General features: G+C 44.8%; 1 protein-coding gene across 1 annotated transcript in view; it reads left to right on the top strand.

Annotated features, from left to right (window-relative positions):
- LOC121289611 (netrin receptor UNC5D-like) overlaps positions 1–17,046 on the top strand; it is a 449,805-nt gene that overhangs the window by 203,290 nt on the left and 229,469 nt on the right. The gene's annotated exons all lie outside the window — the stretch shown is intronic.

Here is a 17,046-nt window from a genome sequence, read left to right as displayed (position 1 = left end):
GTGGGGCCAGCGAGCCAGTGAAATCTCCATTCACATTGGTGGAACCGGATGATCCTGCCAGCATGAGGGGCTGGAGAATTCCAGCCAAGGAGTGTCACCAAACATATGCAAAAAGCTGTGGTGTGTATGTTTTTATTTAATGTACTAATCAAATTGTAAAGGGACCAGAGAAGATATAAGGTTTGTCCAAGAAATAAAGGAAGTGTTATGTAAAAAAGATATGAGAAAGCTGCTTTGTGGTTCTAACGGGAGCTTGCTTAAGAGAGAGATTTTACCAAGGGGTATAAAATTTTAAGGTAACTAGATGAAGTAAACCTCAAAAAAACACTAATAACAAAGTCAAATCACAGATTATAATTTAAAAACTAGAGTGGAAAGTAAATTTAATTGAGATATATATTAAGTGTAACTTCATTACTCCAGGAAAGATAAATGGTTGCAGTAATCTCCCAGGGCAGAGCAGTGGAGATTTATTTGTAGAATTGTGGGCTTTGTTCTATACTGGAGAGGGAACAGTTTGAATGAACCTAATAGCTTATTCCCATCCTTGACTTTTCTTATGTCCTTAGATAAGATAAAATGGCATGTCCTGTGTGCTGCTAGGATCTAATTTTCATGCCACATTTCACACTGTTATAGAATGTTATGGTATAATGTACAGGTAATCTCAGATTCCTTGTCTCCATAGCAGCGTAACTTTTCATGGAGTTTAGATCCATCTTGGAAATTGGCTTAATCCTATCCTTAGTCATAGCCCATCTGACACAATACTGATATTGCTTTTGATTCTTCACAAAAAGGAAGCAGCTCGTTCCAACTTCTAGAATCTAAGGGCTGCTGACAATGACTTGCATTGCAACTTTCACTGGGACCTTGAGGTGGACGACACTGATCTCCTCCCACCAGCAATTCACCCGTAGTTAAATCTACCCTCAAGGAGCTGAGATAAAGAAGATTTGCAAAACTTTTCAGAGTGCAAGTTGGATTGTGGTAGCTTGCAACATTCAGAACTGTTCGAACAGTTTGTATTCTAAGTCTTTGTTTTCTACAAGCGAATTATCCTTCACAAAGACAAAGACAATCTTTACAACCTCAATAATTTAGTCATGAGATGTTGAGTCGTGGGGGCGAAGGGACATAATCAGCCCTTGGCCATTTTGTTGTGAAACTCTGCACCTAACACATTTCTGTGGATTGTTGTCACATATAGGCCAGACCAGATTAGGGGGGATAGAATTCATTCCCCAAGGAGCATTGGTGCACCAGATCAGTGTGTCCAATGATCAAGTCGTTCATGGACACCATTACCGACATGGATTCTTCCAGACTTATTTGTTAAAAGTGATAATATAACCATGTTCCCACAGTTAGATTTTAACTCATTTCTACTTCTTGAATCCAGATTTCTGGATTCTTAGTCCAGTTACATAACCAGCACTAATTCCCATCATGCCTGTCTCCAAGGCAGACTGCAGTGCATCAAGGAGAAGGACTGCCATCACCTTAAAAGGGTAGCTAGTTATCATCAGGAACACGTTTGCAAACACAAGGTAAATTTCATATCTGGCCAGATTTTTTGAAATTTTGAGGGGGAAAACTGCTTGTTGGAATTTTCTTGCCGAATCTCCTATTCATTGCCTGTAATCCCATGTTCCAACCCAAATGTCTAAATGGAGTCAGCAATTTTATTGCTGGAGCTACATAGTTTAACCCCAATAATAATTGTGTGCACAAGTTAAAAAAGGTGACACGTCATCAGAGGAATCTATTCTTTGTGAATAGTATGTGCTCAACGGCTCAAAGCTACTTCTGAGAAAGGCCAAGCATGAGGCTTCACTACCTCTTTAATAATGCATAAATTTCATCTCTTGGGTTAAACTTTGAAATCTTTGATCAACAACGTCTACTAATGAAGATCTTCTTCCAGTCATTAATCATCACCATTTATGAAGTGACCTTATTCTAATTTTTTTTTTAAATGCCGGTTTTGCATTCTCCTCACATAGCTTGGGTTGATCTCCCTGAATGAATAATAATTGGACTCCCAAAAATCCACTTGGCAAACCACTTTTGCTTTTCTGTTACAACACTGAATGAAGATTAACTAAATTAAAAGCCCTGTGAAATGAATGCAGAAAATCTCCTTTAACATTTTCTTTTTTGGTATCTCCACCGCCACAACGATTTCCCAGGCTCCAGTTCAATGCAAGGAACCTCATTATTAAATGTATCCCTACAGATAATTTGAGCGAAGAAACACTCTCTCACAATCATGCAGATGGACTCAGAAGAAGCTGTGTCTCTATGGGACGTGGCATCAAAAACAATATAAAGCAGGAAATTGAAACAGTAAGCTGTACAAGAGCGTGGTGGTGCAGGAACAAAATGGCTTGATCTGTCAGAGATAATGTCCTGAAGCCCTTATCCCCAAAGGTGTTTAAAGCATTGTTCAATTATAAATGGAATGTTTATTGCATCATAAATTAATGCTTAACAGGCTACATTAATGTAAATTAGATTACAGTGTGAAAAAACAGAACTGCAGCTCTAAGCAAAAACTAAGGTTGCAAGGCCACACAATCTGGTTTATCTGAGTGTCACCAAATTTATCTTACATTCCTTGCTGCATAGAGACATGGGCGTAGAATGCAGCGAGTGACAGTGAGTTTACAAGGCTCTAACTCACCCAAGCTGTCCTGCTATAAAAGGCTGGAGCTTTTTCATGAACTTCAACAGCCCCGCTCATTCATTTGAGTCACAAGCTCAACACCAGAGCTTGTGCTGCATACATGGCCTCTCCAAATGTTATGTCCGTTATCCTGTCATTGTGGGGCAGACACCCAGAAGATATGTGAAGAGGAGTTACTGGTGGGGCAGGGAGAATGTGCCGTCACCATGGTCAAAGTTACTGTTTGTAGTATTAGCTGTCAAATTCTTATCATATTTGGGCATTTTACTAGAGACATTTACCTGTTCATATTAAATGCAACGATACATATTTGTTTTCAACTACAGAAACTTGCATATAGTACCTTTAACGTACAAAAAATCCCCAGGTGATTTACAGGAGCAACAAACAAAATTTATCACCGAGCCACATAAGGAGATATTAGGCAAGGTGACCAAAAGTTTGGTCAAAGAATTGGTTTTAAAGAATATCTTCATGGGGGAGAGAGAGGCAGAGAGGCTAAGAGAGGTAATTCCAGAGCTTAGGGCCTTGACAGCTGAAGGGTCTCAAGAGGGCTGTCAGGTTGAAGCAAGTAACAGAAGGACGGACATGGAGGGATCTAAAACATGGAGGAGAATTTTAGTACTCCAAGTTGTGAAGCCCAATTTGCTGTTCATGGGTTGAGGTAGAGTTGCCAACTCTGGCTGGACATATTCTGGAAGATGTCATAACATGAGTTTTCACCTTCAAGTGCCCTCTCCCAGACTCCTGTCATTGGTCATTCAACATGGAGCCCTGTCTTCCCATGGCTTTTCAATTTTGCCAGTCTTGACTTCTGTGATTGGATGATACTTGACCATCAGTGATACAACCTCTTTTCCCCATCTCCAGTGATTTTTTAGCTAGCAAACAAAACTATTCAATGAAAATACTTTTCTCTAAATGCCCTTACATGTTTTCTCCTGGAGATTCATTTTTAATTCCTGAAGACTCCGGTCCAAACCAGGAGGGTTGGCAACCCTAAGTTCACATAACCCAGTTTTTGAAACTGCTTCAGCTTATTTGTGCTTATATTTGGTGCTTAATATCTTTCTTTTATTGGGATTGCATGGCCCTGGAGGTTTTCAAAACCTTGTTTCTTAGCACTCCTGAGCCTCTCGCCTTTGTCAAGAGGCTCCTTAAAATGGTTCCCTTTCACCAAGCTTTTGGTTACCTGCCCTAGCATCTCACCTGTCCAAGCATCTCCTTAGAATCTGACATCAAGACATGTCTCATAGCGCTGCTTTGCGCTGCCAGGAATTTTTCACTGCTTTAAAAGGTGCTTTATAGTTGTTGTTGCACCCTCATCACCAAGCGCAAATGCTAAATCTGAATGCTAATGTATATCAGGAATATAGCTCGAGAAACAGACCAACAAGGACATTATTTAAACTTTAACACACAGATTCTATGTCTGCTTGTAAAGACAGGTTTAGATATTTCAGTTGTCTGAAGACTTCAGGATGAGTGAAGCTTTTCCACTGGAGCAGATTCAGGAAGATTTTTTCAAATATTGTTGAAGGTGTTTGATTGAGCATCTAAAATTGTTATTGATACGAGTGAAGCATGCAATGTTTTACTACAGCGAATGGTCAACTGGAGAACATTGCACCTTTAAGGATAGGTGGATAAGTGGTCAGACCAGGGGGAATCGATGGGGGCGGGGGCAAGGCAGCACAGATTGAAGGAAATATTCGGGGGAGGGGGCGGGGTGAAGGATGCGACTACACACTTGGAAGAGCTTGTCAAAAGTGAGCATTCTTCCGCAGCTGAAACAATGCAGCTGCAGCTCCATTGACGTGCTTGGAGATGGGCCCCTGAAGCTTTTCCGCTCAATCAATGCAAAAGCGCCCAAGTGCCACCAAATGCTCCAGAACCTTTTGCCCCTTGGGTGCAGGCTGTAAACTAACCTGCTTTTTAGGGGGCAGCAGAACAATTGGCCAACTGGGCAAGTTGTACAATCCCCTTGCGAAAGGTGGCCATGCTGCAGTCACTGGTAGAGGCGCTCAGAGCCCCTTGCAATGTCTTAAGGTTTGGACCAGAATCCATCATGGTTCAAGCTAACAGCACAGCCTTGCAGCGCGAGTTAGGAGAATGCCTGTGCCTGAGCTGAGACCACAGCATGCAGTCCAGTAGCCGAAGCTGCTGCTAGTCAGGTGGAGTGGGGAGGAGGTTGGTGGGGTTTCGGACAGCCAATGAGTGCACTACGCACTGGCCATCCAAGTGGTGGCCAGCCCTCTCCTCCATGTGTGAAGGGGCCTTAGAGAAGTTCTTAGGACATCCATGCTAACCCATGCAACTCGCTCTCTTTAGTCCTGCAGGAGAACATCAGGATCATGGAGCATGGTAATTTAGCAGTATGCCTCATAGCTTAGAGACCAGAGAAAAGAAGTAGAGAATAGTGGAGGCACCTGGCTTGGTAAAGGGAGGAGGCACCTCCCTCAAGTTGACGGGGCTGAGGGCCTGTTGCACATGCAGCTGAAGATCCACAACGAGCTGTCACTTCTAGGTGCCTCACTAAACCCAGGGTCTATAGACAGCACCTGTCAAGCCTACAGGTGACAACCAGTGTTGCCAAAGATTGTGCATGTCCAGGGAATTGGCCAGTCACATATGCCACCTGCTGCAGGGATTTGGCATCACAAGGACATAGAGGTCCTCTTCTACTGCGAGCGGCCGTGAAAGTGACCACGGTGCACAGTTTTTACGCCAGTGGCTATTTCCACGGCTCCACAGGTGACCTCTGCAGGATCTTGCAAGCCTTCATGCGCAAGTGTACCCATGAGGTCACAGAAGGCATCTTCGTGAAGGCACTGAACTTTGTGCATTTCGTCTGGGATCAGGAAAGCCAGGAAGCAAAGAGTGCTGGGATTTGCGCAGATCTCTGGTTTTCCACAGATGCAGGGTGCCATTGACTGCACTCATGTGGCAACAAGCAGTCAACTACGTCAACCAGAAGGGCTTTCACTTGCTGAATGTTCAGCTGGTGTGCGACAACCACAAACATATCCCGCAAGCCTGCGCGCGATTCCCAGGGAGTGCTCATGACTCCTACATCCTGAGTCGGTCTCATATCCCTGACATCTTCCATGGTCCAGAGAGGCTGCAGGGTTGGCTCTTGGGGGACAAGGGCTACCCACAGAGGACTGATGCGGCGGCCTCAGACTGCAGCAGAATGACAGAACGAGGCCTATGCCATGACCCAGACTTTGGTGGAGCAAACGATAGGCATTTTGAAAATGAGGGTCCAGTGCCTCAAAAGGTCCGGTGAAGCACTGCAACACAGTGCGTCATTGTCGCTTCTACACACTCCACAATCTGGCACTGCAACACAGGGAAGGACCTGGCTGAGGAGGATATGGAGGAGCTGCACATTTCCTCCATTAAGGAGGGGTTGACGATGACTATGTCCTTGACGGTGTGGATGCCAACGATGAGGCCAATGCACTGGCCAGGTTAGACAGGCACGGCTGGGAGGCCCTCAAAGCCACACGATTCATGGAGGATGATGACAAGTTGCCTCTGTGAATGTCTGGCTGAGGGCAGCTCGATTGCTGTCTGTGGTCAGGGTCGTATCATGGAGGTGCAACCGTAAAACTTTAAATGCGCCTGATCCTTGGTCAGCCTTCAGCACCTGACCCCTCCTGGAACACAGCTTCACCGGCCACACCTCAAAAAAGGTGCTGAGAGCACACAGAGAGAATGGCAGAACACTGGTGATGCCTACCCACAACATTCTGGCAGCAATGACAAGCACCATCGGGGTGCAGACATCAATAACGTGTCCAGCGTGAGAGAGGCCGGACTATCATTTTGGTTTGAAAGTTGCACTGTGGTGAGGGAAGAGGCACTGGACTGAGACACCTGCCTTTATCTTGTCCAGGAACCAAGGTTTCACAGCTGAGTGACATGGACACTGCTCATCAGAACAAGGAGCCATAGGTAGGGAGAAATTCTTGGGAGTTTATTTACAATAGTGAGCATTAAGTACAAGTGATTCACACCCAAGCCCAGGCTGTGTAACTAGATCTTCTTAACCTTCCTAACCCTGTCGCTCCACCGACATCCACAGTGGAAGTGGAGGCAGCCTGCTGACTGCTACCCCCTGTCTGTGATGGCCTTGACAAGCAGCCTCTGGAGGGCCAAGACCTGAAAGGCCTTGGCCTGATTTAGGGATCCTGCTGTGTGGCAGTGGCACCCTGTGGATCAGAGCTGCTGGGGTCACAGAAAGGGGGGATTTGGATGGGCCAGATATGGAGTTTCCTGGGTGGATGGCCCCAGGGTGTGCTTCTTCCTCCCTATAGGTGCCTGAAGGCCCCTGGCTGACTCATTGAGGGAAAGGAGAAACTGGAGTGAGACAGCTGCCCTGCACCCCTTTCGCATTGACACTGCCATCAGCGATGTAGTTCAGCCCATGCAGCAGTGTAGGGCCGTACTGGATCCTCCAATAGCGGCTGCCAGTCTACCAGTGTTGACCTTGGTGTGTTGCAATGCCGGCGCTTTCACCTCAGAAGGAAGCCAGACAGACTCCTCCATTGTGCCTTGCAATCTGAGGAGAGCAGCAGACATCCTTTGTAGATGTTCCCGATCTTGCCTTTGCAGCTCCAGCAACTGAAGTATGACCGGGTGCAGGGGTTCCTCATCTGACTCAGACTCAGCAGATTTCTGGCCTCCAGCAATCCGTCAAGTGCCGGAGACCTGGGAAGTATCTGCCTCCGCCTGCTGTGGATCAGACAGTGCGATGTGCTCACCAGATTGTGACCCTGAGGCAATTCTCAAACTAGGTCCCACCAAGGTGCATCTCTCTGCGCTAGTGGAGGGTGTGGGTGAGCGCTGTGAAGGGCCTTCAATGAGGATGTCATCAGATTCTTCTTCTGAAGTTTCTTCAAGGCTTGAGTTGAGGACCTGACTCTTGGATCCCTCAGCTGATGTGCCTCCGAAAGCAATGAGAGCTAATTAGTACATGGCAGGGGACTGTGGAACAGGGGACCTCACTCTCAGCATGGTCATCTGATGGATCCTCACTTGGCTGAGCGATGCCGATCTCACCGCTAGTACAGCAAATGGTCCAGACCGTCACCGCCAGCTGGATGAAAGTCCAGGAGGACCTTGTTGTCAGGTATTCCTCCATTAGTTTGCGACCTCTCCCTCTTTTTGTGTGCCAGCTTGTCCTGCATGATACAGATGGAGAGGGAGTGTAAGCAGGACGCCTGCTTGGCTAGATGAGGAAGATGCCTAATTTGTGGGTCCTGAGTGGTGCCATGGATGGGATGAGGATGTGATCCGCATGGTAGATGAAGGCCTGTGAGAGAGAGTAAATTGTCATGTCCCATGAACTGGCAGTGAGTGAGAAGCCTGTGTGTGTGTGATGGGCTTCTGAGTGTGAGAGTCCAGAGTGATAAGAAGAGGAGTGACTTACCCTGGCGGAATGATATTCATCCTCTTTTGACACTGGGTGGCTGTCCTCTTTTGCAGGGAATGAGCACTGACTATTGCAGCCACCGCCTCCCATGCTGGATCCGTGACCTTGCAGGGGCCGATGACTGTGTGGCAGGCCTCCACTGTGTCCAGCAGGCTACAGAGGGAAGCACCGCTAAATTTGGGTGCAGGATGTTTCCACCTTTTGGCAGCTATGACTTTGCAGCAGCTTCCTATGCCTTAGAGAGAGTGCGAGCTCTCTGCGGGGTGCGTAACTTAGATATGGCGCTCGGATTACTGACAGCCTGAGGTGACGGCAGAGCGAGCAAATCAGAGGCCACCCTGCACGTGATTCGGCGTGTTTCCCAGGAATGCATTATTCATGAGATGGGACATTTTGGGAATGGAATGAAACAGCACAAAAAGCTGCCATTGTGTCCTTTTTCCCGCCTTCCACCACACTCTGGGCACTGTGTCTGTGCTAACTTGTCCTTTGAACCTCTATGCTTCCGTTAGCGGTTTGTTTTACCATAATATCCAATTTATGAGACCCCCCCATCTATACTTGGGGACAATGACAATGTGCATAGAGGTGAGATGAAAATCAGGGGGTGCGCCAAAGGCCAGGATTGGAGCAGTGTAGAGATCTTGGAGGTTCACAGGGCTGAAGGAATTTTATAGAAATAGTAATTACATCAGTGACGTAAGGAGAGGTAGAAGCAAAAAGGAAAAACTGTATGTGAGAACTTGATCCATTTATAAATTCCATAGTTTGAATAATTCATAAATCAAACAAATTGGAGATTTTACAATATTATTCATTTGTTAGGAAGGCATGCATGATTAACACAATGAAGAATAACTACCAGTTTTGGCTTGATGATCATGATAATGAGGGAAATGTGTGTGAGAAATTGTATAAGACCCAAAGTCCTCAAAGCATCCCTGAAGATGCAAGCTCATGGGAGGCCCTGGCTTGTGACTGACCAAAATGGAGAAGGCCCATTCGGGAAGGCACTGAATACATTGAGAGACTTCATCAGGAACGTGCAGAGGCAAAGTCGAGGCAACAGAGAGCGCGCGCTAACTACTCATCTACCCAACTCTTCAAGCACCACCTGCCCCACACGTAGCATAGTCTGCAGAAGGCACAGCCATACTGAATTCTCAATCCTGAGCCAAGAGGAAAAAGAATACCCAACTCAGTACCCAGAGTAGAGGAGAGAAAGAACTGGGACAGGATTAAATTAAAGCATATGAAGTATAATACAGGCATCTAAAAAGGAAGAAAGATTTGCATGCATACCATGTCCTGGCAAGTCTCTCAGACAAATTCCCAAGCACGTCACATGAAATGGCACTCCCTAAAGCCTACTTCATTGACCAAACTTTTGACTGTTGTTTGCAGTGAGTACTGGGGGAACACAGATTAGTCTGATCATGTGCCCAGCCTCTGTCCTTAAAGGCATGCATCGCTGTATTAAGCAATGGGATCCTTGCCTCATTCCTCTCCTACAGAGGTGCTGAAGCTTAAATTGTTCCCGCAATTTTGCACCAGTCCACGGATTTTACCTAGAACCCTTCCTCCTCTGCCCAGTATGCCCTGAGCAAAGGCGCTATTGAAGTGCAACGTCAAAGCAAATACATCTTGCAATATGTTGAGTTAGTTTGAGTCAACAGCACAGATACAGTTCCAGGCTGCATTTATGCGCCACAAGAACCTTGGTCCTATCATAACCACATTGATGAGAGAAGCAGCAATGTTCTTTTTTCAATTTAATGCATAAGTCCTGAATGAGCACTAAGTGAACATTTGGTAAAGAAATGTTTTGAATTTAGTTATTGAGATAGCCTGGGACAGGATTCATTCTTTTCATTCCACCTCCACCTCCAACAGTTCATGTCATCCTGCATTAAATGAACCTAGGTAGCAATCTACTGTCAAATTTCCATTTCATACAGACCAAGTATGTCAACAATGTAGGGAAAGTAGAGTTATTTTTAATGCATTGCAACAAAGTGAATTAACAGGCAATGTGTGAGTTATGCAATGTGTTTGGATGAAGGGACAGACAAAGCTTGAGCCTCAGCCATTTAATGCTACACAAATTATTCGCCTCAGGGAACCAGAACTCAGTGCCGAAATTAATTGAGAATAGATATTTTCCAAAGGCTGTGATATTAAATTTTGTTTTAAAAGCAGAAGCTCAGGAGTAGGTGCGTTATGAAGTTCAGTCAAAAGCAGATTAGATGTTCATCGTTATCCGTATAAAAAGACACTAATTAAAAATACTGTTTCACTCCTGTTCACATTGAGAGCTGCAGTTTGCTGATACAGGAGCTCTGTTATTGTCCAACATTACCTCTCATGGACATCAAAAACCCTTGATATATGTGTTGTACAACCCCAGTGCTGTCATTAGTCTTGATGTTATGCTGTGACAATTAAAGCCAGATTGCACTGCATGTTCCAATGAAGATCCTTTACCTGCTTTTCACACTGGAAGGATTAACAACTCCATTTAATGGAAGGTAAGTGAATTGCATGTGACCGTATCAAGCATTTTACTGTTAAGCGTTGCGTGGTGCATTTTCAAAACTAAACCGATTAGCAATCTGCCCATATTCTTCAGAATGATTGAACGGAATTTTCCGCCCCCCCGCCCCCCGACCATGGTGGCAGGACCCACCACGGGAGATGCAGCGACCCAGCTTAAAGTCCAGTGTCTTTCAGCGGCATCGGATGATCCGGGCAGTGGGTGGGTGGGGGGGTCAGAAAATCCCTCCCATTGTCTGAAAAGACTCCCGATATCAGCGGAAAATTCGTCTTTGCTAGTTTTCCCCACTGACTCCTGTCCCTGATGGCAAGCGAATCCTCTTTGAATGGAGAGAGGCTGTGCCGCAGACCTCTAGCTGCTGCCTATTGCCCAATACTGGGCCTGGACTGCTACAAGAAAAAGAGGGACTGCATCAGTGACAGCCATGTGAGCTACTTCAAGAATGCGTCTGTCGCCACTGGACGGTGCAGATGATGCTGTGTGTGAGGTGTAGCTGCTGAAAGTTAGAGTGTGCAGTAGAAGGCTGAGGAATTGGAATGATGCAGTGATTTTCAAAGAGTTGAGGGGAGGTGAGTAGGGCTGTGATTCAGATGGTGGAAGAGCTAGGAGAGAATAATTGAGGTGACAAAGTCAGGTCCTTACCTTGTCAATTGTGGTGAGGTCATTAAATTTCTTTCTGCATTACAGTCATGTGCTAGGAACTAAGCCTCTTTAGCTCTTGACCTCCTCAAATGACCTCTTCCCACTGGAAATGAAGGTGGCTCCTGAAGGGCTTTGACCTACTGAGAGGAACAGAACCTCCTGCTCATCACCTAGGCTAGGGTTTCCGACACTGCATTGGAGAACCAGTGGGATCTCCGGCTTTTCGTAGCCAATTTGACCCTTTTGGCACCACCCTGCCAGCTGCAACCCAAAGATACCTTCTCTCTAAGGAGGTGTTGGTTGCCTGTGATTGGCCCCAAGAGAGATCAGAGTTCCCACTGCCCCACACGCCCCTCCCCTCCACTCCAATCAGGCACTCTGCTGGTAAGTAATACAGCGAGCACTGGCTGTACATCTGGCCTGTTTGATGAGCAGGTGGGTGCAATGTGCCTGTGAGACAAGAGTTTCCCAGGTCAGCATTCCTCTGGCCTTGCACTCTGGCAGGCTGGCCTACTCTGTCCATCTCCGTCTGGCAGACTGGCCCACTCTGTGTCCATCTCCGTCTGGCAGGCTGGCCCACTCTGTGTCCATCTCCGTCTGGCAGGCTGGCCCACTCTGTATCCATCTCTGTCTAGCAGGCTGGCCCACTCTGTGTCCATCTCCATCTTCTACCGTAAGCTAAAGCCTGAGCAGCTTTCATTTCTAACACTAAGAGTAACATGTCAATACAAATACAATACAATACAAATTAGTGCTTAGTGAATGGTCCTTTGATACTGTGGGCTAATGTCTACCAATAGATGAACCTTTGCTGTCAAAATGAATACCGCTAACAGCCCAGTTGTCAATCCTTTCTAAATGATTTAATTGAGGAATGCACATTACCAGTGCACATTTAATCCATAACACTGTTGTATTAAAGGTGTAAAGGTAATAGCACTTTATGTAACATGCTGCCTGCCTTCCGCTTGGAACTGACCTAAAGCCCATTAAGCAGACTAATGGAGAACTTCACATACCTTCATTCCCATTGCCACTGCTACCTAAACTGCCCTAAAATATCTGAATGGTTGAACATTTAAATATTTAATATCCACCTGCAACAACAGAATTGAAAGGCAGTATGATTAGTGGCAGATTTGGAGGCCGCCAGCCCTAACATCACATGCCTCCCACGACCACACTGTATAGAAAGGCATACAAATTCACACAAATTGGACATTTTTTCATACCACTTCCTTGCTGGCTCTTATGCTGCACTTGAGTCCTCTCCCATCTCTTACCAGCATAACCCCCTATTTCCTTCTCCTTCATATGCTTATATAGCTTCACCTTAAATGCATCTGTACCGTTCGTCTCAACCACTCCCTGTGGAGAGTGCATAACCTCACAGCTCTGACTCAGGAAGTTTCGTCTGAAATCCTTATTTGATTTCTTGGCAAATACCTAATAACAATGGCCTCTGGTTTTGCTCTTTCCCACAAGTGGAAATACTATTTCTGTGTCAACACAACTGCGACCTCTGTTCCTGGATAATTTCTTCTTAAAAACTGCAATGCTTGTAACTAACACTGTTTTTTGGGGGTCAGGAGTTGGGTTTTGAGGAACGTGACAATATTTGCATGGGGGTCCCATACTATCTTGTGGGGATTGGCACTCGTGACTTCTAAGATTGCAGAGTTCTCAGCACTGTGGGTCCACAGCCTCAGCACACCAATTGCAACACACACCCTTATACCTAGTGATTCAATGCATAAAGTGCATCCCCTCTCCTCATGGTTCAAGAGGCATCTGGTCTTAGACTGCTCCACAGCAGGTGTTGCAGAGACAGATGTTACCATTTTGAGGTTGAAAATGTAAATGTGCCTTCACTGTACATGTAAGGCCGTGGGTAAAGCATCATCTGAATCAGACTGTTTTTCTCCGCCACCTTTTCCGAATCACACTTTGTTGTAACGCTCCAAAATGTTAAACAACTGGGACAATTATAACGACAGCTGATTTAAGACATGCTTTATCTGCAACTCATTCAAAACACCTCACGTTGGAATCTTGGGAAGCCAGATCAGAGACAAATGTTTAACGAATCATAGAGCCATTTTGTTTTAAGTCAAAATTACTTCCTCCACCACCAGGCAATGTTTAACTGAGTTGACCACCAAGGCACAAATCATTGTCTCACAAGGTTACCAACGCCAGCCCCCACCCCCAGCCCCCTGATGTCTTTGATGGACTGGAAGCAACACCCTAGAAAATCAGTTTTTGCCAGCTTCTCCCAAATGACCCCTACTGCCTAGAAAGACAAGAGTAGCAGAAACATGGGAACACCATTACCTAGAAGTTCCCCTCCAAGTAATGCATCGTCATAACTTGGAATTAGAATCACCATTCCTTCACCGTCGCTGGACTACAATCCTGGAACTCCCTTCCTAACATCAATGAGTGTGTGTAATTATAACAGAAGGGCTGCAGTGGTTCATGACGGTGGCTCATCACCACCACCACCACCTTCTCAAAAGACAATTAGGAATGGGCAAAAAAAATTGCCCACTTGCCAGTGATACCCACATTCCTGGACCGCTTAACAAAGTAGCATACTTTCTTATTCCTTGTTACAACTAAGCTTTCATTTTATCCGTTTGTTTTTGATCACCGCTTGCTGAGTTGAAGAAAGCTTCCCTACTTTCAAAAAGCACTCTTATTCACCACGTCAAACTTTATAATATTTGTGGCCTTAAAGAGACTGCTAATTTACACACAGTTCCATCCAGCAGTATAATATCTTCACAAGAACTGCATCTTCAACTCAGTGCCATGGATTAGCTGCCAGTAACCCATAGACTTAATTCCCTTTTGACTCTCCTATACTCAATTTTCCACACTCAGACTGGCCAAAAAATATGCCAGTGATTTTTTTTTTGTTGCCACTGTCCTATAAGGATTATTTGCAATGACCACTATGACCATAACTCGATATTAGAGAGCCAGGCATTAAAAAACAGAGCCCAAGCTAAGCCATTAGAATCAATATCTGCCACAGGGAAAATCAATAGCAAAAGAAAACACAAATAACCCCAGATGATATATACACTTTTCTTTCTGTTATTTGCTAGCTACATTACTTTCCTCTTCAATGAGGATATCATTTTCTGTCTGCTGCTCCTTTCCCATTATTGACTCTAATTTACCCATGTCTTTCATCCAGTTTGTTTCATTGGTCTCCTGACAGCTAACAAGTCCAGAAGTGGAAAGAGGAAACTAAAATGTGTTTGTCCAGCCACCAATTAAGCTGTGTTTTCTATCTCATTAATTTAGAAGCAGTTGTGTCTGGGCACTACTTACAAATGGTGGTACATGCCAGGAAATGACTTCAAGAACTTCTGCAAATGCAAACCTTTACCAGACTGAAGAGGACTTAATGGACTGCCTGGATTTCAGTTTAACAGCAGTATGAATTTATAGCACTGGGGAAGAAACCCATTGTGCCTGCTCCATACTCCCAAGGTGATGGTAATGTATCTGTGACAGAGATTGCTCAAGCAAATGTGGTTTGATTGGGATATGTTGAATCGTCAAGAAGGTCGGATGAGTTTGTGGAAGTTGGTGACCTGAAAGGGAAGAATTCATACAAGGTGTACCAAGATGATCCAAAGACTTCTGTGGCCTGAGCAATCAAGACTAACGGGACACGTTACAGAAAACAAAAAAGTGGTTCGAGGGGAGATTCAGGTGTTTAAAATGATGAGAACTATGGATCATGGGTGAGAGAGCAGATTGTTTAGTAGACTTTGATCATAGAGCTGGATGGCATGGGTACAAAATCATTAAACCTCAAGGAGGATATTAGAAGACCCCTCCCCTGGGGTCAGATGTCTCATTGGGCTTTATAATGCTGGTTTTCAATTCAGGTTTTATTGGTTACCCCTGGGATCAGGCAGATATTTCATTGAACATCATCTAGATTGACCTGTAATTGTTTAGCAATGCTTGTGGGATTTGAGCCAATGGAAGAGCATCCAAAATAGGGGCCGTCACTCAGTTAAAAAGGTTTTTTGGGTTTTTTTTGGCTGCTATTTTACCTGTGTCATGTGATCCCTCATGTTCTCGTGTTATTGTGGGCAGACCCTACAACCAGCACTGATAAACCTAAGAAAACACTTGGCATCATTTGTACTCTTTTCAGGAACTCCCTTCCCAATGCTGTGAAAAAGGATCCATATTTATGAGATCATGTTATCACTGTTAGGTGTTGTTGTACAACATGAACATTTTAATGAGTTGTGCGTCTGGAGCGGAAAGGTGCCCACCTCATGTGCAAATGCAGTTTGAGGGAAGCAGCTTCTGTCAAATATAGAGCTGCACGATCTGTAATCCACCTCTTGTTGAGCCTCAAGTATTAAGAGGGCCATGCAGAATAATACCACTACACCTGGCCAAAAAGGCAATAACTGGGATAAGTCCCCTGTCAAACATGCCTGGAGACTGTACTCTAAGTCCTTGGCTTAACACGGTGTTGTTAATGGACACTCTGAACTAAGGCTTAACAAAAAAGGATGGCTGGGCTGCAGTTATACTTACACATTCCAGCCTGAGACAGAGTCTCTGAGCACTTCCAAAAAGCCAGCTTGATGCTGGACTTTTACATTTGTCATGTTCCAGTTTATTAAGAACTTTGTCAATACTTTATATTGTTAAAAACCACAAAAAAAGGCTACAGAAAAAATTGGGCACCCAAGGATCACCTGACTTCTCTTCCAGAATGAAACGCTTCTGTCTCAGGAGGGAACAAAAGGAACTTGCTGGCTGATTTGACTCAATGGCTGTCCCCAAAGCTAATTCAATTAAAAATTGAATTGGTCATTCATTAACCAAAACAACCAAGGTGTGAAAGCAACCAGCCATCAACCAGGATGTATATTCGATCTAGCCACCCACCTTCTTTGGAATTAGACTTTTAACAGGTCACATGGTGAGATAGCCATGTTTGTTGCCTGTTTTTACATTAACAGCAATAAGCTGTTCTGCAGACAGATTCTACCAAAAACTTCAACCAGCTGAAAGACATCCAAGCAACCAAGGTAATAAATAGCAATACCTTGCAAGTGTGAGTGTCCTAACAAAGAGAAGGACTTGAAGTTCACCTGAGAACCAGCCTCCTGGAAATTTAGCCACATGAAACCTTGCAGCTCACCTAAGAATCCTTAGAGAGAGAGAGAGAGACACACACAGACAGACAGATATCGTGTTTGAAACTTCCAGGGCAAGTATGTGATAATAAATAACTTCATTTTAAAACTCACAGAAGCTTGCTGCTGGAAATTATTTAAATTGGGACAATCACTCTGAGGCTAAGAACACACACACACACACACACACCCACACACACACACAAACTCTCTTTACATAAAATACTGATCACAGAGAGTAAGAAAACACAAATTCTGGCCATGACACATTCCATGGAGCATCAAATCGTGAGAAGACCTCTCCAAAATGGACCTCTCCCCACTACACACCAAAGTCTCTGGCAAGACTATACAACGCTGGATACTTGTTAAAAGTTTGCTGTAGGAGAAACAATTGTAGCTTTGTATTTATTACAATATATTTCCCACTCATGTAAAGGGTGTATATCTACATGTTAGCAAGAGAAGTGGAGATAGATGTCGTAAGGCAGAGGGGCCTAGGAAGAGCTTTATGTGGGACAAAGCTTCGAGGAGT

This window comes from Carcharodon carcharias, chromosome 17, assembly GCF_017639515.1.
Source record: "Carcharodon carcharias isolate sCarCar2 chromosome 17, sCarCar2.pri, whole genome shotgun sequence".
NCBI lineage: Eukaryota > Metazoa > Chordata > Chondrichthyes > Lamniformes > Lamnidae > Carcharodon > Carcharodon carcharias.
This window is presented reverse-complemented; position numbering and strand designations above follow the sequence as displayed.